Below are 24,973 nucleotides of genomic sequence, written 5' to 3'. Positions count from 1 at the left end.
GAGGGTTTCTACTATGCTCTTCATTCACGCTAACCTTAGAAAAGTCAGTCAACTTCTTGGAGCCTTACAAAAAATATATTTAGCAAAGTCATGGGGATTAAAAAGAGCCTGATATCTCCTTATAGGATTTTTGAGCATTTAAGGAAAAACTAATGTGACTAACAAAGGTTCTGACCAACATCAATCAAGCAGCAGAGCTTTCTCCTTATTCCCTTTGTTCTGAGGCAGAGGAGGTATTTTCATAGTGCAGTTGCCAAGCTGTATGATTGAAAAAAGTCTGGAACCACTGAAGGAATAGATAACACATATTCATCATATGTAGGAAATACAATGCTCACCTAGTGTTTACATTTTGCTAAATCATATTAAATTGCTGATGTTTAACAATAATTTATTCAAACATGAGTGTGATGTCACGGAAATCTAATAGAATCATTCACATGATAAATTAGAAAGGGAAGGATGGAAGATATAGTCTTTCCTATTGACATGTTTTTTTTTCTCTCTCTCTCTCTCTTCACATTTTAGACTTCAGTATAAGCAAGCAGGCACATAATGTGGACATCTTGGCTTTGTTTGTTTGCTTGTTTGTTTATTTGTTTTATTTTCAAGACAGGCTTTACCTGTGTAGCCCTGGCTGTCCTGGACTTGCTTTGTAGACCAGGCTGGCTTTGAACTAACAGAGATCCTCCTGCCTCTGCCTCCCTGAGTGCTAGGATTACAGGTGTGAGCCACCAAGCCCTGCTATGTTTTTTTTTAAGAATTTATTTTATTTTTAATTATGTGTATGTATGCCCATGTGTGGGTATGTGTCTGTGAGTGTGTGTGCTCTCAAAGGTAGAAAGGCATTGGATCCCCCTGAAGCTGGAGCTAACACACAAACCTCCTAGAGCTAACACACAAACATGCTGGGAACTGAACTAGGGCCTTCTACAAGAGTGGTAAACACTTTTAACTGCTGGGCCAACTTTATAGCCCCCTCTACTATTGTTTTACTCTCAGAAAGACTATGAAGTACAAACTATACTGATGAAGCAGGCCTGGTAGCACAGACCTACTCAGGAGGCTAAGAGAGAAACTTGATAAGTTCTAGGCCTGTCTGATACACAGCAACCGGCAGCTAGCCTACTCAACTTAAAGGATATTAAAGTTAGGATTAAGATGGTTTACTGGGCACAAGGCCCAGAGATACCACTTAATACAGGACTTTGGATGAGTTATTTCCTCGTTTCTAGCCTGGATTAATATTTGGGATGCAGTTAGAAAACCCACCTTGGTGTTCTAGAGACTGTGGGGAATCTGAGATGCTAGCTGAGAAGATCAGTTAAGGAAAAAAAAAGTGATTTTATTTCCCCTTCTGAGTGAGATTTAAGCATCCTCACTTGGGTCCTTCTTGTTAAATATCTTCTTTGGGTCTGTGAATTGTAGCATTATTAGCCTGTATAATGTGGTTAAAATCTGCTTATAAGTGTAGCCATACTATGTGTGTCTTTCTGGGTCTGGGTTACCTCGCTCAGATGATCTTTTCTAGTTCCACCCATTTGCCTGCAGATTTCATGATTTCCTTGTTTTTAATAGTATTCCATTGTGTATGTTTACCACAGTTTATCTATCCTAGGCTGCATACACAGCTATAACTGATGGGCAGCTCAGGTTTCATGTGGGTCCCCTAGTATGGGGAGCAGGGGGGTAGGGCTGTCTCTGACATGGACTATGTTGCCTGCTTTTGAATCACTTTCCCCATCAGGGCTACCTCAACAAGCCACAGGGGAAGAGGATGCACTCAGTCCAGATGGGGCTTGATGTACTGGGATGGGTGAGTAGGGGGAGGGCTCCCCTTTTCTGAGGAGTAGGGGAGGGGGGATAGTTGAAACAGGGAGGGAGAGGGCTATGACTAGGATTTAAAGTGAATAATTAATAAAAATTTAAAATTATTTTAAAAGCATTTGCACAAATAACAGAAGACTACATGTTATGTATATTCATTTACTTTTTAACAGAATTAATTCAGTTTATTTTTCTTGTAAAAACTTATGTGGTAGCCACAGCTGGAGCCTGGGTCCTCTGAACAGACACTCTGGTGTGGGTTTTCACAAGACTATCAGTGAATTCCTGATAAGGAGACTTGGTGAACACAGTTTCTTTCCAGAGATCGGGTGTCAGGTGGCTGTAGGTCTTGGAAACGGCATCAAAAGTGGCCTTGACAAAGTTGCCCAGGGTGGCAGACACCCCCTGGCTGATGTGTAGCAGTCATCAATACTGGTCATGAGTAGCTTCTTGGGCACAGAAGCTGAGACAATGCCAGTGCCTCTGGGGGCAGGGATGAGACGCATCAAAACAGAGCCACAGCGGCCTGTCACCTTGCACAGAACACTGTGCAGGTTGCCAATCTTGTTCCCCCAGTAGCCTCTCCGCGAAGGGACGATGGAAAGCTTGGCCAAGATGATGGCCCCTGGGATGGCAGTGACTACCTCCTTGGAGCACTTAACACCAAGACCAACGTGACCATTGTGGTCTCCAATAGCGACAAAAGCCTTGAACCTGGTCCGCTGGCCATCCCGTGTCTGCCTCTGCACTGGCATAATCTTGAGAACCTCATCCTTTAGGGATGCGCCCAGAAAAAATTCAATAATCTCGGATTCCTTAATGGGCAGAGAGAACAGATAAATCTCCTCCAAGGACTTGATCTTCATATCCTTAACCAGGCGGCCCAGCTTGGTGATGAGGATCCACTCCTTGTCTTCGGCTTTACCTCCATGAGCCCCACGGCCTCTACCACTGCCGTTGCCGCTGCTGAATCCTTCCCTTCGCAGAAGCCTCCTCGCCCTCCTAATCCTGGGCCCCGGGGTCCTCCAGGTCCTCCCGCTGTACCGCTGTACCGGCGTCATCTGCCATTTGGTGTTTTCCCGAGGAAGAAGAAGCTAGGCATATTTATGAAATCTCAAAACTTACTGGAAAAAGGGGGACATCAAAATGGTTCATCAGGTAAGGGTACTTGCCACCAAGCTTGATGACCCGAGTTCTATTTCCACAAGTTGTCCTCTGATATCCCTATGCATGCTAGCGCGCGCGCGCACACACACACACACACACACACACACACACTCTCTCTCTCTCTCTCTCTAAATTAATTAATTAATAAACAAATACATAAATTTAAGAAATAACCAAACTGTTGGCGAAGTACAAATGATACCCAGATATACATGAATCCTGATATCTAAAAGCCGAGAAAATGCATGTACTTGGCAAATGCCACATACTTTGACACATGTGCTGTTTCCTTTAATGCTAACAGTCAGCCTACGAGGCAACATTTAATATTGCAGTTCTTCCTATAGGTATGCTTATATTTTCTTTGTTTTTCATTTTTATTTTCATTTTTTAAATAATTTATTCAGATTACAGCCCAATTGCTATCTCCTCACTTGTACCTTCTTCTTCCCCCTCCCTCCCTCTTTTGCCCTATTCCCCTTCCCTAGGCCTGTGACAGAAATGCACTTCCTCCCCCACCATATGGTCACAGCCAATCAAGGTCCTATCAAATTCGACATTATATATGTGGTAGAGTCCCAAATTCACACATGACCTTGGTGCTTATCTCTGCTATTTCCACACCAGAGAACTCACTGATCTTGGCTCTGGGTCGTAGACAGATGAAGAAAGTAAGCTGAGTCCTGGCATGCAGGTGTTATTCACTGATCTCTGCTCTTGATTGGGGTGTAATGGAACAAACTGCCTCAAGTTCCTGACACCTTGAGTTCTCCACAATGATGGGTTGTAACCTTGGATTGTGAGCCAAATAAATAATTTCTCCCTTAACTTGCCTTTGTCAGGATGCTTTATCAATGTGATAGGAAATGAATCTAAGACAAGATTCAAGGGGATGCCTGGCCTTCTAGAGGCTGGTGGAGCTGTAACACTGTAGAAAACTCTCGCTGGTCTCAGGTGCTCCTGTCACTCAAAACACAATTACATACCTCCAACACTGGGACAACACAGAAGGCAAATTAGTCAATTTTATTTAAAATTTTATATGCTGCACTCAGTTCTACACCATAAATCAGCTCTAATGAACTGATCATCTTAACAGCGATAGAACCAAGTATGGGTTCAACCCACCATTAGGAGTTCATAGCTTTGTTGTTCTACTCTTACTGAAATTACAGGTTGAACCATTATAAAAATTGTTGACTATATCATTGTCCCTCACCAAACTCCCCTTGGTTATTAATCGGTTTTGAGATTTTAAAAAATTTCATCAATGTGAAGGCAGTTAATTTCCACAGCTGTCCCCAAGTGTCTTTATTCGAGCTCTCTCTCTCTCCCTTTCCTTCTTCTCTGAGGCAGTTTGCTATCTTTCTGTATCTCGGTTGCAATTTTTTTCAAGATTTCTTTTATTCTTTACTTCAAATTTTTTGTAGCAGAAATTAAAATAATAGCTTAAGTAGACACAGTCATTCCTATTAGACCTGGTGTACTTAGTAATTCTATGTCATATGCACTTTATATCCATCTTTCCTGACTCAGGAGTGGGCCCATATATGAAACGTTAAGGTACATCTACATCCTACAGCATCTGGCAGATGACACGTAGAATTCTAGAGATGCAGGTTAAGGAATAAAAGAATGATGGAGCCAAAGATGTTCCCAGGTAACTAACATTTGAATTCTGACGATCCATGTAAAGAAGAGGTGTTTATTTCTTTGTGTTTTATTACTTAGGGAACCCCCTAAGTAATATTTATCTATCTATGCCTAGATTATATCAAGCCTTAGTAGTATATATTGCTCATCGCTTTTTGCTGGTGAGTCTATGGATATTTCTCTGATGGATTTAAGTTGATGCACTGTCCCTTGTATAATGATATTATTTTCTTTTTTAAAAAAATAGACCATCTGACATAACCCCAGAGCTAATGCACATTTGCAATACAAAAGCAAAAAGCGACCTCTAAGGACAGGTGTCAATAACTGCTTCATGGAGGACTCATTGTACAGTCTGAATTGTCTGTGTTATACACCTACTATATACTTATAATTATTTACTTTTTTCTCCAGTCATGTTTTTATGTTTTGAAATATGTTCATTTGCAGTGCTAATGCTTGTCATTTAGGATAAATTCTATGGTTTCGCAAAGGCTTCTAATTATTAAAATTCCCTGTATTCTGTGAAAAAAATAGAAAGAAAGAATCCAAAAATATAAAATATCCCCTGATAAAAAGAAGCATTTTAATTCTCTTGCTGTCTTTCCAAACTTAATGCTACAAATGTCTCAGAACAGTCCTTTTAGTCAGAGTCATCGTATACAGACATTAAGCTCCAGATCCACCACCTGTCTCTACTCTGACTCATAATACAAACATAGACCCTCTGTGTAGCCGCTTTCCTAGAACTTTAAAATATAGCCCACAGCTGTGCCTTCCCTTCTGTACGGCCTCTGTGTATGAGAGGCCCCTTGATGTGATGGGACAGAATCTCAGTAGTCTCACGTATTTCTTCGATCTTGAGCAGCTTTACAAATGTGTGCCTCTTTCTATATGTAGTGGTACAGTCTAGAACACAATCTATCCTAGAGCTCGACAAAATGGATGGGGGTCAAGGATTTTAAGCTTCCATTAGAAAGCCCCAGGTCTCAGTCATCCATCCCTGAAAATGTATTCATATCCAGTGGTCTCTCATTAGGCTTCTACTGTTTATTTTTTTTCACTTGCTTTAATAATATCCTTTAGTAAAAATTGGGGCCATGTTTCCCTCCCATACATGCTATCTTTAGAAAAACTATCACACACACACACACACACACACACACACACACACACACACACATACACACACACACAAGAAGAGCTCTAGTCAACAGCTTTGGAAAACTGCTTCTAGATAAAAATAGTATGGGTCAAAGGCAACAGAAAACCTGCCAGAAAATGTGTTAAGGGAAAGGGGTTTTCTGGGGGGAAAAAGTATATTAAGTTTTCCTTAGCACCTTTGATATTTAACTGAGGGATTGACAAAATTCTTTTAGGCACTGGTGTGGTGGTTGGGGGGAAGGGTCTTTTGCAGTCTCCACCTTAGCTATTGAACTTTGTAGCTGTAGAGAAAGGGCAGTGACTTAGAGTGCATATAAAGGAAGCAATGTACGTTTATATTGAAACTCCACTGGCAAAAAAAGAGAGAGAAAGAAGAGTGGTGAATTTGGCCCACAGTACTTAAGACAAATCTTTAATTTAGCCAACGGTACAATGGAATCATGAGAAATGAAAGTGGCTTTGGTGCTCAGGGACATGCATATCGTAATAAGCAGTATTCAAATATTTGTTGAGATATAAGGTTTTTCATCTTCAGTCCAGTGCCATGCACTTGCCAAGTCATATTTAATATGGCTATTTCTCAACTTCTCAATGGAATGAATACTAATATTCCACAGGGACCTATAAATCTCTACAATAGATCTTGAAAGTTGGAATCATAAACTACTTGCAAGAGTGAAAGACCAAGACACCAAAATGTAACAGAAAATGAAATTAAATATCTCATGTTCTAGTGCTTGGAAGGGCTCCTATAAGTCTTCGGATAGTGACAGCACTTTAAAAATGTTATCGACCAACTATCTATTTCTGCTGATTCCACAAAATTCAAACATTTATAATCTTGAGCTTTGTTTTCTAGTTGGCAGTAAATTTTACTCCTTTTAGTCCACTAAGATGGAAAATTGTGTCAGTGGGACCTTGAATTTTGAGTATCAGATAAAGCAAAACAGACAGAAAATATTGATTTTTATATTTCCTTTCCTTTTTTATTAGCTTAATTACGTTGCTATAATTTACTCTCAGATTAGGGAGTCCTCCCTTTGTCTTTTAAAGTAATTGCTGACATACGCATGTGCATGTGTGAGCTTTACTTGTTTGCATCAACCTTTTCTTCAAAGCCAGAAGGTAAGAATGTGCTCCAACAGTAGTACAGAGGGAACTTTTCTTGACATAACATCTTTTGTTTGTTTGTTTTTTTGGTTTTGGTTTTTCAAGACAGGGTTTCTCTGTGTGGCCTTGGCTGTCCTGGACTCGTTCTATGTCCAGGCTGACCTCGAACTCCCAGAAACCCACCTGCCTCTGCCTCTCAAGTGCTGGGATTACAGGCGTGCACCACCACCGCCCAGCTTGACAGAACATCTTCTCAACCAGATCGTATTTTGTCCTCAAATACCCACTGATTAGATGGCTAGATGGGTACCCAGTTCTCTTTGATCACTTTGACCTCATTTTCTGGAGATGAGCATAAATTCTGGGGTTTGAGTTTTCAGGTACTATGCGAAGGAGGATCTTTTGTTCTCCTTATTAAATAACATGAAGATGCTGTTTTCACCTAGACAGTGGTCCTGTTTATGCCAGTGACTCCAATGAGCATTGAAATTAATCATCCTAACTACATAGGATATTACAACAAAGTTCCAACTACCGTCTCTCCACTAGGCTTCTTCTGATAACCTAGTTGTTGTTGTTGTTTGTTTTATGAGTTTGTGTTTATCCAAAAGACTACTGTGAAGGATAATGCCTCTCTATGGCCGGTTTCTCTCGCAGGTACTCTTTCCTTTGAGGCTAGAGATCCGGTATGTTTAAGTAGACTTGAGTCGATTTACAGCTCATTTCCCTCTTCTTGTATCTTTCTTGAAGTTCTACCACCAAATGACTCATACTTATGCTATCAATTTCTCAATTTTCTTCCAAAAATATCTTCCCTTATTTTCTCTAGGACTTCTGACGTCTGCTTTTATCCCTAGGCTCCTAATGAAACTCCTAGACACAGCTGAGATTTTGCTCAATACATTCAAGTACCTCTCATCATTGCCATCTTTAGTCCTACAGTTTAATAGAAATGAATTGCTAGTAGAGTTCTATATGTTGTCAGCTTATATCCTTATTTCCAAATAAAGGGTGGAGGAGGACTTTCTTATAGTTCTTAGGAATTTATATTTTGGTCTTCTTTTTTAAAAAGAACTGATGGCAAGCATATGACAGCTCAGTTGGTAGAATGCTTGCCAGGCAAGCATGAGGACCTGAATTTAATCCCTAAAATACAAAATTTAAAGGTGAGCACACTGGTATGCTCTTGTATTCCCAGCCCCACAGAGGTAAAGCAGAGACAGGCAGATACTTGGGGCTCTTTGGCCAGCCATCCTAGTCTACTCAATGTTTTCTGGACGAGTGAAAGACCCAGTCTCCAGGAAAAGGTGGAAGGCGCTCAAAGAATGATACTCAAGATAAGGCTACCCTCTAGTCTCAAGGTAAACACACACACACACCTAAGCACATGCATACATAAACACACACACATACACATATAGAAAATGCTTATATTTTCCTACTCATCAGAGGCAGAGTTTGGGCAAGTATCACTAAGCTTTCCAAGTAGGTTGGGGTTTGTTTTTGATATTGTTGTTGTTGTTGTTGTCATCCTCTGTTCTCTCCCAAGTCCTTTATCCTGTCCTCCGTGTCATGGCACATGCTATTTTTCTCTTGCATGGGCCCTTTCTCTCACAGGAAAGCAGGATATCTTGACAAGATTGATTTAATGCAGCTGTTAGGAAAAAGCTGCTCCAGAATGTCAGTGTTGAATGTCAGAAGGCTGTTTTTTATTACCAAGCTACATACGTAACAGCCATCCGTAACCTTCACCCTATCCTTGACCCGTTCTTCCACAGAACAGACCCGCTTTTCTCTTAACATTTTCCACTTTTAATGTCTATGATTAGTAAGTCTCTGTGGGATCTTGGGTTACTTTTCAAGGACTCTTTATCCAGGCAGCTACACATTGGAAGATCTTACTTGAGATTCCCCGCCCCCCACTTGCATCTTGATGAGCACATGTGCATTGCTCCTACACCTGATTTGCATAGTCCAGAGGATTTGCACTTCCATATCTCTTATTTCATTTTGGAAGCAATGTGAATTTTTTGAAAATGTCTTTCAGTACACTTTACATTCTTGCCAAGGTATGGTGTCACTCTTTTAATGTATCACTTATAATTTATCTGAAAACACACTGTCCTCTAGATTGAATGGAGGCAGAAAGGAACTTGTAGTAAGTATGCTGAGTGTATTAAATATACAAAATAGAATTTATTTTAAAACTTTATGATTTATGGTGACATATATCATCACTTTTCAAATTTTTATTATACAAATAGCATCTCTCGTTATAGGAAATTTAGGAAACCTAAAAACAAAAGAGTATAAAATCTCTCATTTCTATTTCAAGCTTAAAACAGTAAATATCATGAGTTATATATGATATACTAACATGTTATATAAGTATACAAACATAATAACATATAACACAATTTATAAATACATGTTTCACAGCTGGGCATGGTGGTGAATGCCTTTAATCCTAGCACTCAAGAGGCAGAGGCCACCCTGGTCTACAGAGCAAGTTCTAGGACAGCCAGGACTACAAAAAGAAACCCTGGTGCTCGCTTCGGCAGCACATATACTAAAATTGGAATGATACAGAGAAAATTAGCATGGCCCCTGCGCAAGGATGACACGCAAATTCGTGAAGCATTCCATATTAAAAAAAGAAAGAAAAGAAAAAGAAACCCTGTCTTGAAAAACAAAAATAAACAAACAAACAAAAAAACTATGTATTTCGCTAATTTGGGGATGTTTATGTAGATCTAAGTATATATTATTTTACAAAATAGTTACAACTTGGTTGCAAAAATCTTTCTCTGCTTAGTATATCTTGGGGACATTTATTTTCCAAGAATGAAAATTTGTTCGTGACACTTTAGATGCCTGAGATATTTCATTGTTTCAAAGCACTGTGGTAAAATGGAGCAGTCCTTCCTTGCACAGAGAAAGAGTAAAATATTCCCATGTTTTCATTGTTTTTTTCTGCTTCACTAGTCTAACTTTCCAGTGTTTTATATATATTACTACAACCAACTTTTGTACACATGTATTTCTTGGTTAAAAATGGGAGTTTAAGGGTAAACTTCTACAAGCGTAATTTCTGAATCATACAGTATAAATATGTTTGAATGCAGTATATCAGGCCAATCTAGCTTCCAGATAAAAATAAATAAGCAGCATTTTCCATGCTTTCTACACAATACAAAAATGTATTTTGCCAAATTCTTCATGGTGCTGTAAGTCAATTATATTTTTCATCTTTGTCTGTCTGACAATCATGAAAAGTAATTTTATTTTCATTTATCCTTTCTGAATTATTAATACCATTATAGAGTTTCTCATTGGTTTTCTCCACACGTTTTGCTCTAAGTGTAGTGCATGTACAGAATGAGATGGTATGCAGCTGTCAAGAGAACTGAGACATAGCTGGCGAAGGTGACTGCTGCTGTCTAGCAGTGTGCTTTATGGACCATGTGTTGTTATGTGCATCTGCAGTGCTTGCAATGCAAATGTAGGGAGATGTGGTTCTTTCCATGCTTGGCTAGACTAGGTGCCTGCTGATAATGGTCCAACAAATTGGAGGAAGTATGTGGTGGGTATTGTGAATGGGAAAGCCATGTGGTTCACCTAGTTCATCTCATGACTGGTAAACTGAAACTGAACTCTTGGACTCTGAATCAGAGATAAGTTAGTATGAATTGCCCTTCTAGGACTTGTCAGAATGGAGTCCCAATCACCAAGGAGAGGGTGTAATGGCATCTTTTGCTGATGTTGGGTGGATAGTCATACAAGAAGAGTCCTCAAAGAGACTCAGGGCTTTCCTTGCTTTGAGAAGCCCTCACAGGCATGTTTCTTAACAAATTTGTTTCAAGAAGCTTTTCTGAAGACAGTAACACTGGCAAACAAGGAAGCCCTGAAGAAAATCTCTACACTTGAAAATGGACTTGTTGCCCTCAAAGCTCACATTGCTAAAACTGTGACCCTACAGGAACAACAGAGTCAGGGCACAGGCAACTTCGATGTTACTTTATTTCTTACCTTAGTGTCACCTCCTCTCCTACAAGCCCTGCTTCGACCACAACCTCTCCTCTACTGGGGTACCACAAAAATGTGGTTTCTATTTATCTGATTAAAAAGTGAAGAGAGCAAAAACCCAAATATGCTAGAGATTTTTAATGACGCAATGATGGAGGCATCAGCCAAGAGGTCAGAGCAAACTGTAAAGCACGGGCCAGTGGATGCCCCTTGCTGCCCTTATCACAGAGGCTCTGAAAAAGGCATTTTCTGACCAGTATCCAAGCAACCTGTTATTAAAGTAAAATACTTTACTGGAAATGCCATGAGCTGGACTTACATAAGTTCTTATACTGCTTTGGAGCAGAGTTTACATAGGAAGCATATGATGTTCACTGTTGACTCTCAGTATTGCTTTTTGCAAGATGGAAAGTGGGGGCAAGAGGGCTACTTACACCTCATCAACACTCAGTGCTGAAGGAGCAAATGTACTTTTCAAGTAGGGACAAATCAAATTATTGAATTAAATCACCACTTAACTAGAAGTCAGAATGTGTCATCTTTCTTTCCAACTTAATAAATGGCCTTATAAAGATGATTTGTTGCTAAGTTAACACAACTTCCGGTAATGTCAGCATAATAGAGCTTAATTTCTTTAAAAAATAGTGGTCAAAATATTCTTTAGAGTGAAACATTACTGAATGGTGGATTAAATTTTCTATAAGTTATTTATCATTAGTCAGGAAGATGAATTACATTATCCAGTATAAAACTTAGGTATAATAGAGTACATGTATGAAAGTGTCATTATAAAACCTATTACTCTGTATGCTAACTTTAAAGTCAATTTTTAAAATAGGATGCTAGGGAGATAGGTCAGGCAGCAGAGTCCATACTGCAAGCTTAAGGACCTGAGGCTGATCACCCACACCACAGATAAATGAGCTGGATGTTATGGTACAAACTATATATATATATTATAATTTACACTACATCTCAATTATAATCCCCTCGCTCTTATTTTCCTGTTCCCACCCTCCCTCCCGCCCTCTCTCTTCCACCCCCTCCCTCTCCCCTAAACCTCTGACAGATGGGGTCCTCCTCCCCTACCATCTGACCACAGCCTATCAGGTCTCATCTGGATAGCCCGCATCCCCTTCCTCTGTGTTCCTACAGGGCCTCTCCACCAGAGTTCATGTCAGAGGCAGTCTCCTACTCTCCCCTCCCCTTCTCCATGTGGAGAATGAGCTGTTCATTGGCTACATCTGAACAGGGGGTCTAGGTTCACTGCTTGCAACAACCTTGGTTGGTGTGTCAGTTTGTGCAGGTCCCCCTGGGTCCAGATCCTCCAGCCTTGATAGTATCCTTGTGGAGCTCCTGACAACCCTCCAACCCCCATCCTTCCATCTCCCAACTTTTCCATACAACTCACAGCACTTCGCCCAGAGTTGGCTGTGAGTCCCAGTATCTGTTCCAATCCCCAGCTGGGTGGAGTCTCTCAGAGGACATCTATGTTGGCCTAATATCCACTTATAAGTGAGTATGTACCATGCATGTCTTTCTGGGTCTGAGTTACCTCACTCAGGATGATTGTTTCAAGTTCCATCCATTTGCCTGCAAATTTCAAGATTTCCTTGGTTTTGATAGCTGAGTAGTATTCCATTGTGTAAATGTACCACAGTTTCTTTATCCATTCTTCAACTGAGGGACATATAGACTGTTCTCAGATTCTGTCTATTATGAATAAAGCTGCTGTGAATATAATTGAACAAATGCCATTGTTGTATGGTGGAGCATCTTTCGGATATATGCTCAGGTGTGGTACAGCTGCCAGATTGATTTCTAAAAATGCTTGTACAAGTTTGCACTCCTACCAGCAATGGAGTAGTGTGCTCCTTTCTCCACATCCTCACCAGCATGTGCTGTCACTTGAGTTTTTGATCTTAGCCATTCTGATAGGTGTAAGATGGAATCTCAGTGTTGTTTTGATTTGCATTTCCCCGATGACTATGGGTGTTGAGCATTTCTTTAAGTGTTCCTCAGCCAATTGATATTCCTCTGTGGAGAATTCTCTGGTTGGCTCTGTACTCCCATTTCTTAATTAGATTATTTGGTTTGGTGGTGTTTAATTTCTTGAGTACTTTATATATTTTGGATAATAGACCTTTGTCGGATGTAGGGTTGGTGAAGATCTTTTCCCAGTCTGTAGGCTGTTGCTTTGTCCTTTGCCTTACAGAAGCCTCTCAGCCTCATGAGGTCCCATTTATTAATCATTGATCTTAGAGCCTGAGCTGTTGGTGTTCTGTTCAGGAAGTTGTCTCCTGTGCCAATGAGTTCAAGGCTCTTTCCTACTTTTTCTTCGAACAGACTTAGTGTGTCTGGTTTTATGTTGAGGTCTTTAATTTACTTGGACTTCAGTTTTGTTCAGGGTAATAAATATGGATCTACTTGCATATTTTTAGCTTTAGGCATCATGCTTCAGCTCTATCATCGTGGACTCTTAACTTCTGGAAATATACACCCCAAATAAACCATTCTTTCTATAAGCTGCCTATAAGTAACTAATATATACCCAAAGATTTAGTTTCTATGAAAACAAATAAAATACCACCTACCCTCTGAGGATTGTCCCGGGTTATATAAGCTAATGAATATAAAATGACATCACAACCACACTGTAGCCACACACACAAAATGAAAGATAAATTTAGATGACTATGAATGCGAGAATGCTCAAGATTTTCTTCAGACTTTGATTTCTTACCCAAACTTACATATAACCATATGTGCTCTCTCAGCTTCCTGCTCGTCTGCCATGCCGGCTGCTTGTTGCAGTGCTTCCCAGCCATGATGAACTCTGGAAGCAGACCTGGAAGCCAAAATAAACTCCTCCTTCTATCAGTTACTTCTAATCATGGTACATATAAGAGAAAAGTAACTAACTACAGAAGTAGTGTATGCTTCTAAAGTGTGCATATTTTTTAAAGTGTTATTACATATTTTAATTTTAGTAAGATTGCATACTTGATTAACAGTTAAAGTATTTTTCTCCACATTCACTCACTTTTCTCCTTTTACAAAAGCATTTTCAGGGCTGGCAAGATGGCTCAATAGATAAACATGCCTGCTGCCAAGCCTAAAGACCTGAGTTCGATCCCTAGGATCTACATGGTGGAAGAAGAGAACTGACTCCTGCAAGTTGTCCTCTGACTCCATGTGTATATTCAACACAGAATAAATAAATATAATGAGTGTTTCCATAGACTTAGTTAAAATTTGACAAAGTAGAATTAGTCATATACTGGAGCACAATAAATAAGGCATGCTTAAATAAATGCAAATGAATTATTGTTTAATTTGTAAACTCCATTAAAGGATAAGTGAATTCTTTTAACATTGACATTACAAAGATTTAGCTTTATTTTTCTGGGAAAAAACTTCTTTTACATTTTGTCTTTTTCTGTGAGAATTGAAATGAATAGTTATTAAGTGTTTAAATTTTAAGTAAGTATATTTAAATGTCTCCTCTATAGACAAAGAAATAACATTTAAAAAGTTAGAAGGTAACTAAATGCTAGAAAGAAATCACTCAAGTACAAAAGATAAGGCGTTACTATTTGATTCAGCAACAATTAGGTCACTTATGCCCTTGGTGTTAGTAATTGCATAGGAGAGCTCATGAAACAAAGCAGATGGCCACGAAGGGCAGGCAAGCAAATGGAATTAGAGATTATATGTAAGTCTTGCCAGTGGTTTGTCTAGAAAGAGCAGACAAGGAACAGGGCAACAGCTGGAGGAGGGTGTAAGGTAAATGGAGAACTTGTTTATTTCATTGGAGTTTTGCCTTTTTAACAAGAGCAAATTGGTTATATTGAAATCTAATATGAAAAGAGCTGGAATAGAGTTGAAACTATAGGAGAAAAATGAGGTAATTTAATGGAATAAGGTCGTAGAGGAGGTAAGAGAGAGACGGATTCAAAGCAAAGATGGAGAGTTTATCACTAAATAGGGAGACAATGTAGACAAGGTCACGGTTTTGAGAAGAGTGGAGAAAGTCTGACTTAGTCACTTTAATAATTATCCTTTAAAAGACAACAGTAAAACAGAGAAGAAACACTAGCTGCTACCAAATTTTGAGACCAAGTCTTGGGGCAATGCGATTTTTAAGGCACATTCATAAAGAATAATAGAGCAAATTTCATTGATTTATTAGTGGATAGCATTTTAAAATATATTTTATTAATTTATTCATATTATATCTCAATTGCTATCCCATCCCTTGTATCCTCCCATTCCTCCCTCCTTCCCGCTTTCCCCTTACTCCCCTCCCCTATGACTGTGACTGAGGGGGACTTCCTCCCCCTGTATATGCTCATAGGGTATCAAGTCTCTTCTTGGTAGCCTGCTAGTGGATAGCATTTTTTTGCAGGTGGTTTTTACATAAGAACAAAGAAGCAAGGTATTTGAAGAAATTGACTTACCAATGGAGAAAGCTGCTAACATGAGTATAAAACAGAACGGCATTTATTTTTAGTTTTTGTTTTTTGAGACAGGGTCTCTTTATTTAGCCTTTGAAGTCCTGAACTTGCTTTGTAGACAAGGCTAGCCTCGAACTCACTCTACCTCCCCAAGTGCTGAGATTACAGGCATGCATCACCACACCCAGCTCACAGAATGGCAAATTTGAAATTTTAAAAGTCGTCCAGATGTGCCTACAGAGTAGGAGACAATCTTTGCCAACTACACTTGTGACAGGATGTTAATATTCAGCAGCTATAAAGAACTCCAAATATTAAATAAATAAAAATCATTCTATGAATACATGGATACATTAATAGACAAGTCTAAAAGGAATAAGCATGCATTGTCAATAAACATTTGAAAAGATGTCCAACATCCTTGTGATTCTTTATTTCACCCAAATAGCTATCAAGATAAACAATAACAATAAAGGCTGCCAAGGATATAGGTAAAGAGGGCATTTAGTCACTGTTGGGAAGAATGTAAACTATAGTAGCCACTATAAACTTAGTATAGTGTTGCTATTAATTTAATGGCCTAATAAATATTCATTATTAGGCTAATTATTAATTCAGAGGTATTTTCTAACCCCTAGCAGTCCATGAGAACACAGACACCTTATGTATTTTATAACAAGCCTTTACCCAGGGCAAGGCAGATATTACTTCCTAAGCTATCGTCCAATAACTCCCAGTCTCCATCCCATTCCATCTGCTTCTAATAATTTCTATTTGGGCTACCTCCCACTCATAATCCCAAAATACATGCTAATCTCTTTCCATGTGGAACTTGAGTCCCTTCTCTTGGCCACATGGCTCTATTCCTATCCTATGGTGATTCTCCTCCTTCTTCTTCCTCCATCCCATCTCTTCTTTCTCCAAAGATTCTCCTTCCAAAGTGTGTAACCTTCCTCTGCTACTTCCTTCTGCCTTGCCCAGGTATATTTATTCCGCCAACCGGGGAGGCAAGGTTCAGGGCAGTAACAAGATCTTGCAATTAGCATCAGAATACACCAGACCAATCTCCAACAGCATGGAGGTTCCTGGGTTCATAGGTGCCCACAGAGACTGAAATGACAATCAGGGAACCTGCATAGGTCTGACCTAGGCCCTGTACATATAAGTCACAGTTGTGTAGCTTGGTCTTCTTGTGTGACTCCTAACAGTGGGGTCAAAGGCTTTCTTTGACTCTTTTGTCTGCTTTTAGGACTCTTTTCCTCATATTGGGTTGCCTTATCCAGACTTAATACAAGTCTAGTCTTATTGCCATTTGGCATGCCATGTTTCATTTCTGAAGGGAAACTGAGGAAGAGTGGATGGGGCACAAGGAAACTGCAGTGCAGATACAATATATGAGTGAAAAATAAATACAAATTTAAAAACTAAAATTTGAACTACCACATGATTCAGCTATAACATTTCGAGGCATATGTCTAAAAGACTAAGTAAACATACCACAGAAACAGATGTCTAGATTTCCACCAATAGCTAAATAGATGAGAAAATGTGCTGTCACACAATGGAGCTGAATTTATTAGTGAAGAAAAAGGAAATCATGACATTTGTACAGAGAAAAAATGGATGAAACTGGAGATCATTATGTTAAATGAAATAAGCCAAAGTTAGAAAGGCATATGTGGAACTTAGGTTTAACACACATGCACGCACCACCACCACCACCACCACCACCACCACCACCACCACCACCACCCCCACCCCACATTGCATATGATTGTTAGCTTTAATTGTCAACTTGACAACCTAGAATCACCTGGAAAGAGAGTCTTAACGCAGGTTGTCTCCATTGGGTTGACCTGTGGACATGTCTGTAGGGGATATTTTTAATCAACATGAGATGATCCAGCCACTTTGGTGGCACCATTCCCTGGGCAGAGGGTCCTGAACTGTATAAGAGTAGAGTGATAAAGCAAGTGAACAGGCATGAACTTATTTCTTTCTGCTCTTTACTATGGAGTTGATGTTACTATCAGCTTCAAGTTCCTGCCACCTTGACTTCCTGATAATAATAGACTGCAACCAGGAGCTGAGAGCTAAAAGAAACCCTTTCTCCCAGGAGCTGCTTGTGCTGGGTGCTTTATCATAACAGCAGAACTGAAGCTAGAAATATCTATATGTATATATGCATGCGATTAGGACATGAAAATAGAAAGACAATTATAAGGGAAAAGAAGCTGTCTAAAGAGAGGAGGGGAAAGAAAAAGGGGACCAGCAAGAGCAGGAAAACAGGCATGAAGACCATCAGTGGTGAGAGGAGAATAAGAACAAAATGTAATTTGATATATGTATTAAAACATCACAATGAAACCCATTTTGGGTATGCTAACAAAAATCTTTTTCAGTTTATTTCAAGTGTATGAATGTTTTGCCTACATCTATGTATGTGCAACATGTTTCTGTCTCTCTTCTTTCTGTCTGTCTGTCTGTCTGTCTGTCTGTCTCTCTCTCTCTCTCTCTCTCTCTCTCTCTCTCTCTCTCTCTGTGTGTGTGTGTGTGTGTGTGTGTGTGTGTGTGTGTGTGTCTATGAGAGTTGAGAAGAAGGAATTAAAAACTCTAGAACTGAAGTTCGATAAAATTATGAGTCACCATCTGGGTTCTAGGAACAGACCCTGGGTCCTCTGAAGTAGCAACAAGGACTATTAACTGCTGAGCTATTTCTTTAGCCACTTCCCCAAATGTAATTTTTTTTAATTTTGTTTGTAATTATTTTTTTAAAAAATATAAAAACAGTAATTAAAAAGGTGAAAGAGTACAAAAGGGCAAGTATTAAATAAAACATTGTACTTCTATGAATCAAAAAGCAAAGTGAGCCTACATTCTAAGAATGGGTGAAATAGATTTTCTGTGTGAAAATATGAATAGTAATAGAATTTAAATGACAATTCATATGCTGACATAATAAATATAGCAAGTACTTTTTAAAAAGCAATCAAACTCTTTTTAAAAACCCCAGTGAGGAGACCTTTCCAGTGATTTTGTTAAGCAAGGTTGTTCTTCCACACTGGTGTAATAGTAATGAGGACTGAGTGGAGCAAGTAGATTCCTGAGCTAGAATCGGTGGCCTTAGAATACACTGGATGTGAAGGTGACTGTGAGATTGGGATCTTAATTTCTGGCTTATAAAAATAGATGACACGGCCAGCTCCTCACTGGGATAAGGAAGCTGGGGGACAGGTTGCAGGATAGGAGAAAGCAGACATGATGGATTCAGCTTGGGAACATCTTGAGTTTGAGACCTAGAATTAATGAAATGCACTTGGGAATTGATCCTACAAAATCATAGCACTTCCACTTAGAAAGTATGTGTCTGTGTGTGTGTGTGTGTGTGTGTGTGTGTGTGTGTGTGTGTGTAAAACTAAAACCTCCAGCTCTTTAAATCCCTAACTTCCATATTTAATATGGACTTGAATTTATGGAAAGACTGATCATTACACATTATGAGCAACAAAGCCATCATAAAACGTAAAAGAAAAGTCCTAGGCAGTTACAAATATGACAAGACCACAATCATACCACCACAGCCAATGACACAAGCGAAAACAAGAGAAGCAAAACTCCATTTCACAGTTTACATGCTGACTTTAATGGGATAAGGGGCTGTCTGTGATATAAAGGAAAAATCAAAGTCTGTTTTCCAAACTGTCTGACATAACATAGAATAGTTTTGTGAGCTCTTGTCAATCAAATGTATGAAGGTACAACCCCCACCCCCTCCCCCATGAAAACTCTGTCCATTGTACAGCAGACACCAAAACTTGAGTGTTCTCAAATTCAAGACACTGATAACTAAAGGTGCCCCAGGTCAAGGCTATACTACCTCCCACGCATTATCCTGACTTCAGATACCCCAGTACAAACCACGACCTGCAAATCAGACATTATGGCAATGAACTTGCTTGCCAAAGTGACTCACAGAACTCAAAGAAACACTTCATTACACTTCCCAGACTGTTAAAAAAGAAACAGTACAAGGGACACAGATCTCCCAGATGTTCAGATGAAGATGTGATAGTTAGTTTGACAAGATTGGACTGAAACAATTTCTAATCATAATTCCAGATATAATTACTAGAGTACTTCCAGAAAGGTTAAATCAAGGAACAGGAGGCAAGCTTCAAATATAGGAAACACCATTCAATTTTTTAAGGGTTTGGATAGAATAAAAAGAGTAAATGATAAATGTAGCTAGCACATATTATCTCTCTCTCTCTCTCTCTCTCTCTCTCTCTCTCTCTCTCTCTCTCTCTCTCTCTCTCCTTCCTTCCCTTCCTCCCTCCTTCCCCCCTCAACATCTCCCTGCATCCTTCCCTCTTTCCATCTGTCCCCATTCCTCTCTCCCTTGCCCTCAGGCCTCCCTATCTTTCCTGGTCACCATGATGTGAGTTGCTTTGTCCTGCCATGCTTGTTCTATCAGGACAGGCTGAGACCTCTGAAGTAATGAGCCAAAAGAAATCCTCCCTCCATTAAACTCATTTATTTGGGTATATTTTTCCACAGTGACAAAAGTCTAACACCGAAGACATTCATAGGACTAGATATGTGAGAAAGAGTATAGGGCTCCTTGTCCTCCCCAGCTAATCCACCATCAGGGAACAGTCCATTTGATCAGCTAGTGGAAAGCCCCCTAAAGCCTGCCATTGTTTTTAATGATGGAGTCACTTCATATTTATGATCGATTAAAAATAGACCCTGGGAATCAATGCAAGTTCCATCTCCTCTCCCCTCCTTCTAGTTGAGAAATGCAGTTTGATGTTCTATCCCTGGTCTTTCTAATAGCAGGGCCTCATTCTTGAGCCACAAGTAGTCTAGTCAACATACAAGAGATACTTAACATTCAGGACTCAAGAGCTCAGGGACAAACTATGTTTTACAATATTGAAGCTCAAAAATGTTTTGATATCTTTAAAGGTGATGCCTTCCAAGGCAGATTTGGTGATCTGTATTATAATGTGTACTGTATGTGTTACTGGAGACAGCAATTCTTATACGTCTTCAAATTTATAACACAAAAATGACAGCACACACAGCTAAATGTATATATAATATATCCAATTTTTCATGGTTTCTAGAAGTAGACTATTTTAGAAAAGCCTAAAAAAATTCATTGCTGGTTGGTTCCATGAAAATGTATACTTTCATGAGGCTAGAACTATATAGTTTAGTGTCTTAGTAAGGGTTTTATTTCTGTGAAGAGACACCATGACCACAGCAACTCTTACAAAGGAAAACATTTAACAGTTCAAAGATTTAGTCTATTATCAGCATGGCAGGAAGCATGGCAGCATGGTGCTGAAGAGGCAACTGAGAGTTCTACATCTGGATCAGCAGGCAACAGGAAGAGAGAGAGAGAAGGGGGGGGAGGAAAGAAGGGAGGGAGAGAGAGGGGGGAGACAGACAGAGACAGAGACAAAAAGACAGACAGAGACAGAAACACGGAGACACATTTGAGCTTCCGAAACCTCAAAACCCACCCACCCCCCAGTGACACATTTCCTCCAACAAGGCCACATTCCAATGGTGCTACTACCTATGAGCCATGGAGCCATTTTCATTCAAACTACCACATTCAGTAATAGAATTCTTGCCTGGGGTCTTAGTTAGGGTTTCTACTACTGTGAAAAAACACCATGGCCATAAACACCTTGGAAAGGAAGTAGTTTATTTCAGCTTACAACACTCAAGTCACAGTCCTGGGATTAAAGGCATGTGCTACCACCGCCCAGCTTCAGCCTGCTTTCTTAGCCATACAAAGCTATCTGCCTAGGAGTAACACCACCTACCAAGGTTTAGGCCTTCTTACATCAATCATCAATCAAGAGAATGTACCACAGCCTTGCTTACCTGCCAGTCTGGTGGGGTCATTTTTATGAACTGAAGTTTCTTCTCAAATGACTCTAGCTTGTTTCGAGTTGACATAAAACCGGCCGGTATAACTGGCATAAATATGGCCCTGGGATCAATCCTCTACACCAAAAAAAAAAAAAATAAATAAAGAATAAATGTTTACTCAATATAATTCTCCAGCTAGTTTAAAGGAATTGAGATAGTCATATATGTACTTCCATGGAATATTATCTTTGTTTGGCATTTTTCTTGCTTGCTTGCTTGCTTGGTTACGTTTGATAGCATTTGGTTTTTAAACAAGGTATTATTATATAGCCCTGGATAGCCTGGATCTCAACCAGGCTGGCCTCTAAATTGTGATGATAATTTTGCCTCTGACTACCAAGAGCTTGGATTCTAGGCATCATCAGTTATGCCTTGTTGTTCTATTGCTCAATATAAGCTGCTGAATAATATACCTGGTGTGACCCCATATTTTGCACAAAAAAAAATCCTGGAAGAATAGACACCATTGACTATCTTCCCAGAACATAGAGAAACATGAAACATTTTTACTTCCCAATTTAAATAATTTTGTGTAATTGGTAATTGGAATATTTGCAAAAAGCACGTATAACTTTGAACCAGAAGAAAAACTAGTTAACATCTCAAGAATTGGATTAAATTATTAAATATTGAGTGATTCATATTATGATATGATATAGTTATTGATGCAATATACATTCATAATTCATTTCTGAGTAAAAATAGTAGCATGCAAATGTTATAATCTTATGATAGAAGTAAGAAAGAGTATGCTAGGTACAATGTTTTAGTGTGGTGACTTTAAAATTACTTCTGAAATTAAAATATAATTTTCCCACTGCAGCTTCCTTCCTCCAACTTTTCCCATGTAACTTTACTTGCTCTTTCTCAAATTCATGGACATTGTTTCTTTAATTCTTGTTTTACACACACACACACACACACACACACACACACACACACACACACACATAAACACACACTCCTAACTATATAATGCAACCTGTTTAGTCCGTATAATGTTTATTGCATGTCTATGATTTCAGGGCTGATCATTTGGTATTAAGTAACCAGTTAAAGTGCTCTTCCCTGGGGAAGGCTGTTTCTACTTGCTCTCAGCATCCCTCAGCTGCCTGTAGCTCTTTATCTAGGGCTGAGTCCCCATGACATTTCCTCCTTTCATATTTGCATGTCTATTGGTATTATCATTGTACACATCTTGTTTAGACAGTCATATTGCTAAGGCTTCATGGGTATAGTTCCTCAGTTTTCTGAGACACAATCTCATAGCAAATATACAGTCATTTTAAGAGAATGTGTAGTGTGTCTACAAAGAAAATTTTCCAGAGATATACACTAATCTAAAAAGGGAAACTAAGTCTGCTGGCTTGGCAACTGAGGAGAATTCAGGAAATTTTCTTTTAAGCTTTACAATTTTACAATACCTGATTTTTACAAGGACTTTAATTTGGCATTGTGCCTCATACCAGTAACCAGCACTTAATAAGGGGAGACAGGATGACTGCCACAAATTCAAGGACAGCCTGGACTACAGTATAGGACCCTGTCTTCAAAGCATACCCTACAACTAGATAATTCTAAGTAATTTCTATCTTCTTTATAATTTTTCTGACTCATCCCAATTTTTCACAATCAAGAATCACATAATCCAGAAAAAAAAGTATCAAAACATCAACAGAGTTTCCCTTTAAGTGAGGGTGGAAAATTCCATATGACAGAGATAGATCCCTTCCTGCTCTAGGCAGTTGTTTCCAACACAAGTTGTGTGTCTGTGTTCGAAATGGACTGATGAGAAATATACACGAAGAAGGAAAAAAGGAGATGACTAAAAAAAGAAGAACAGAGGCCCAGAAAGCATTGACTACCTGACTCTCATAGAGCCTAGCTCACTCGCATGAAGAAAATTCCATATCATCAAAGGCTGCTGCTGTGGTTTCTGTGCCATACACACAATTCTGAAAAGGTTATCTGCAAGTTAGAGCAGTGACTACTCCTCATTTCTTTCCTTCTCCATCCTACCTCCCCGACCCCCTGCATGTCCACTTACTCTGTGATATTCAGGCTACCATTCACCCTATAGATGCCAAGTAAATGTTCCAGGAAAATGTGTAAATGTTTCTCAGTGTACACATACCATTAGCCCAAGGAAAAACAAAGCAACAAAAGATATGTTCTAAATGAGCAATGAATCAGTGTGGACATAGACATTCAAATTTTCTTTAACTCTGTCTACACACCAAGAGGATAAAACATAATAAACATTGCTCAGTTAATTGATAGGAAACAAAAATAAAATAATGGAAAGCACCTAGGTTTCTATCCGGCATGCGGTAAGCACTTTGCTTAAGTATTAACCATCTCTCTTCCTTGTGTGTAAACAACCAATTTTTCAATAAACTAGCTAAACCATGGCATAGAGAATAATAGAAATATAACAACCAAAAGGAAAAGAACCACCCTTGTCTATATTAGACAGAAATGTCAGTACCATTTCTGTAATTTACAGTGCATTGTCTAATGGATTTAGTTGAAAAAAACATCCTCATCCACATCCTGTGGAATTGAGATAATTTTCTGTTCTCTTTAGGACATGCACAGGAATAGGATGTCTGTGTTGTGTTTGGATATTGGATTTTTTATTTATCCAGTTTACATCCTGATCACAGCCTCCCTTTCCTCCTCTTCTCCCAGTCCTACCATCTCACCCATTCCCCCATTCGACTTCCCCTTCAAAAGGAGAGATCCCCCATAGGTACCAAGCAGCCCTAGCACCTCAAGTATCAACAGGAATAACCACTTTCTTTCCCACTGAGGCCAAACAAGGCAACCCAGCTAAGATAAAGGGACCCAAAGGCAGGCAACAGAGTCAGAGACAGCCCTGCTCCAATTGTTAGGGGACCCACACGATGACCTAGCTGTGCATATGCTACATATGTGTAGGGGGCCTAGGTCCAGCCCATGTATGCTCTCTGGTTGGTGGTTCAGTCTCTGTGAGCTCCCATGGGCCCAGGTTAGTTGACTCTGTAGGTCTTCTTGTGGTATCCTTGACCCCTACATCTCCCTCAATCCTTCCTCCACTTTTTCATAAAACTTACCGCGTTTAGCCTATTGTTTTTCTGTGGGTCTCTACATCTGCTTCCATAAGCTACTGGATGAAGCCTCTCAGAAAATAGTTATGCTAGACATCTGTCTGCAAGCATAGCAGAATATCATTAATAGAGTCAGGGGTTAGCTTTCTCCCATGGGGTGGGTCTCAAGTTGGACCAGTCATTGGTTGGCCATTCCCTCAATCTCTGTTCCATCATTATCCTTGTAAGCAGGACACATTTTTGGGTCAAAGGTTTTGGAAGTGGGTTGGTGTCTTCCTCTCTCCACTAGGAGTCCCGCCTGGCCACTTCAGGCTCCATATCTCACGCTGCTAGGTATCTCAGCTAGGATTACCCCCACAGACTCCTGGGGACCTCTCCCATCCCAGATCCCTGGCTTGTCCCAGAAATGCCTACCACCACTGATTTCCATGGATATTGGGGTATTAAGGTCTTGTAGGATCACAAAGATGAGCAGCAGTCTGATAGACAAAGCATAAGAGCAAAAGTCAGGTGATAGTACCAGGTCCTTGA

At 39.5% G+C, this 24,973-nt stretch overlaps 1 non-coding gene across 1 annotated transcript; it reads left to right on the top strand.

Annotated features, from left to right (window-relative positions):
• The first annotated feature begins 9,466 nt into the window (after positions 1-9,466).
• LOC127186140 (U6 spliceosomal RNA) lies at positions 9,467-9,573 on the top strand. Its single transcript, XR_007830369.1, has one exon. It is a non-coding gene; the product is annotated as a U6 spliceosomal RNA (small nuclear RNA).
• The last annotated feature ends 15,400 nt before the right edge of the window (positions 9,574-24,973 follow it).

This window comes from Acomys russatus, chromosome X (assembly GCF_903995435.1).
Source record: "Acomys russatus chromosome X, mAcoRus1.1, whole genome shotgun sequence".
Taxonomy (NCBI): domain Eukaryota; kingdom Metazoa; phylum Chordata; class Mammalia; order Rodentia; family Muridae; genus Acomys; species Acomys russatus.
The sequence above is the reverse complement of the archived record's forward strand: the minus strand, read 5'-3'. Positions and strand labels throughout refer to the sequence as shown.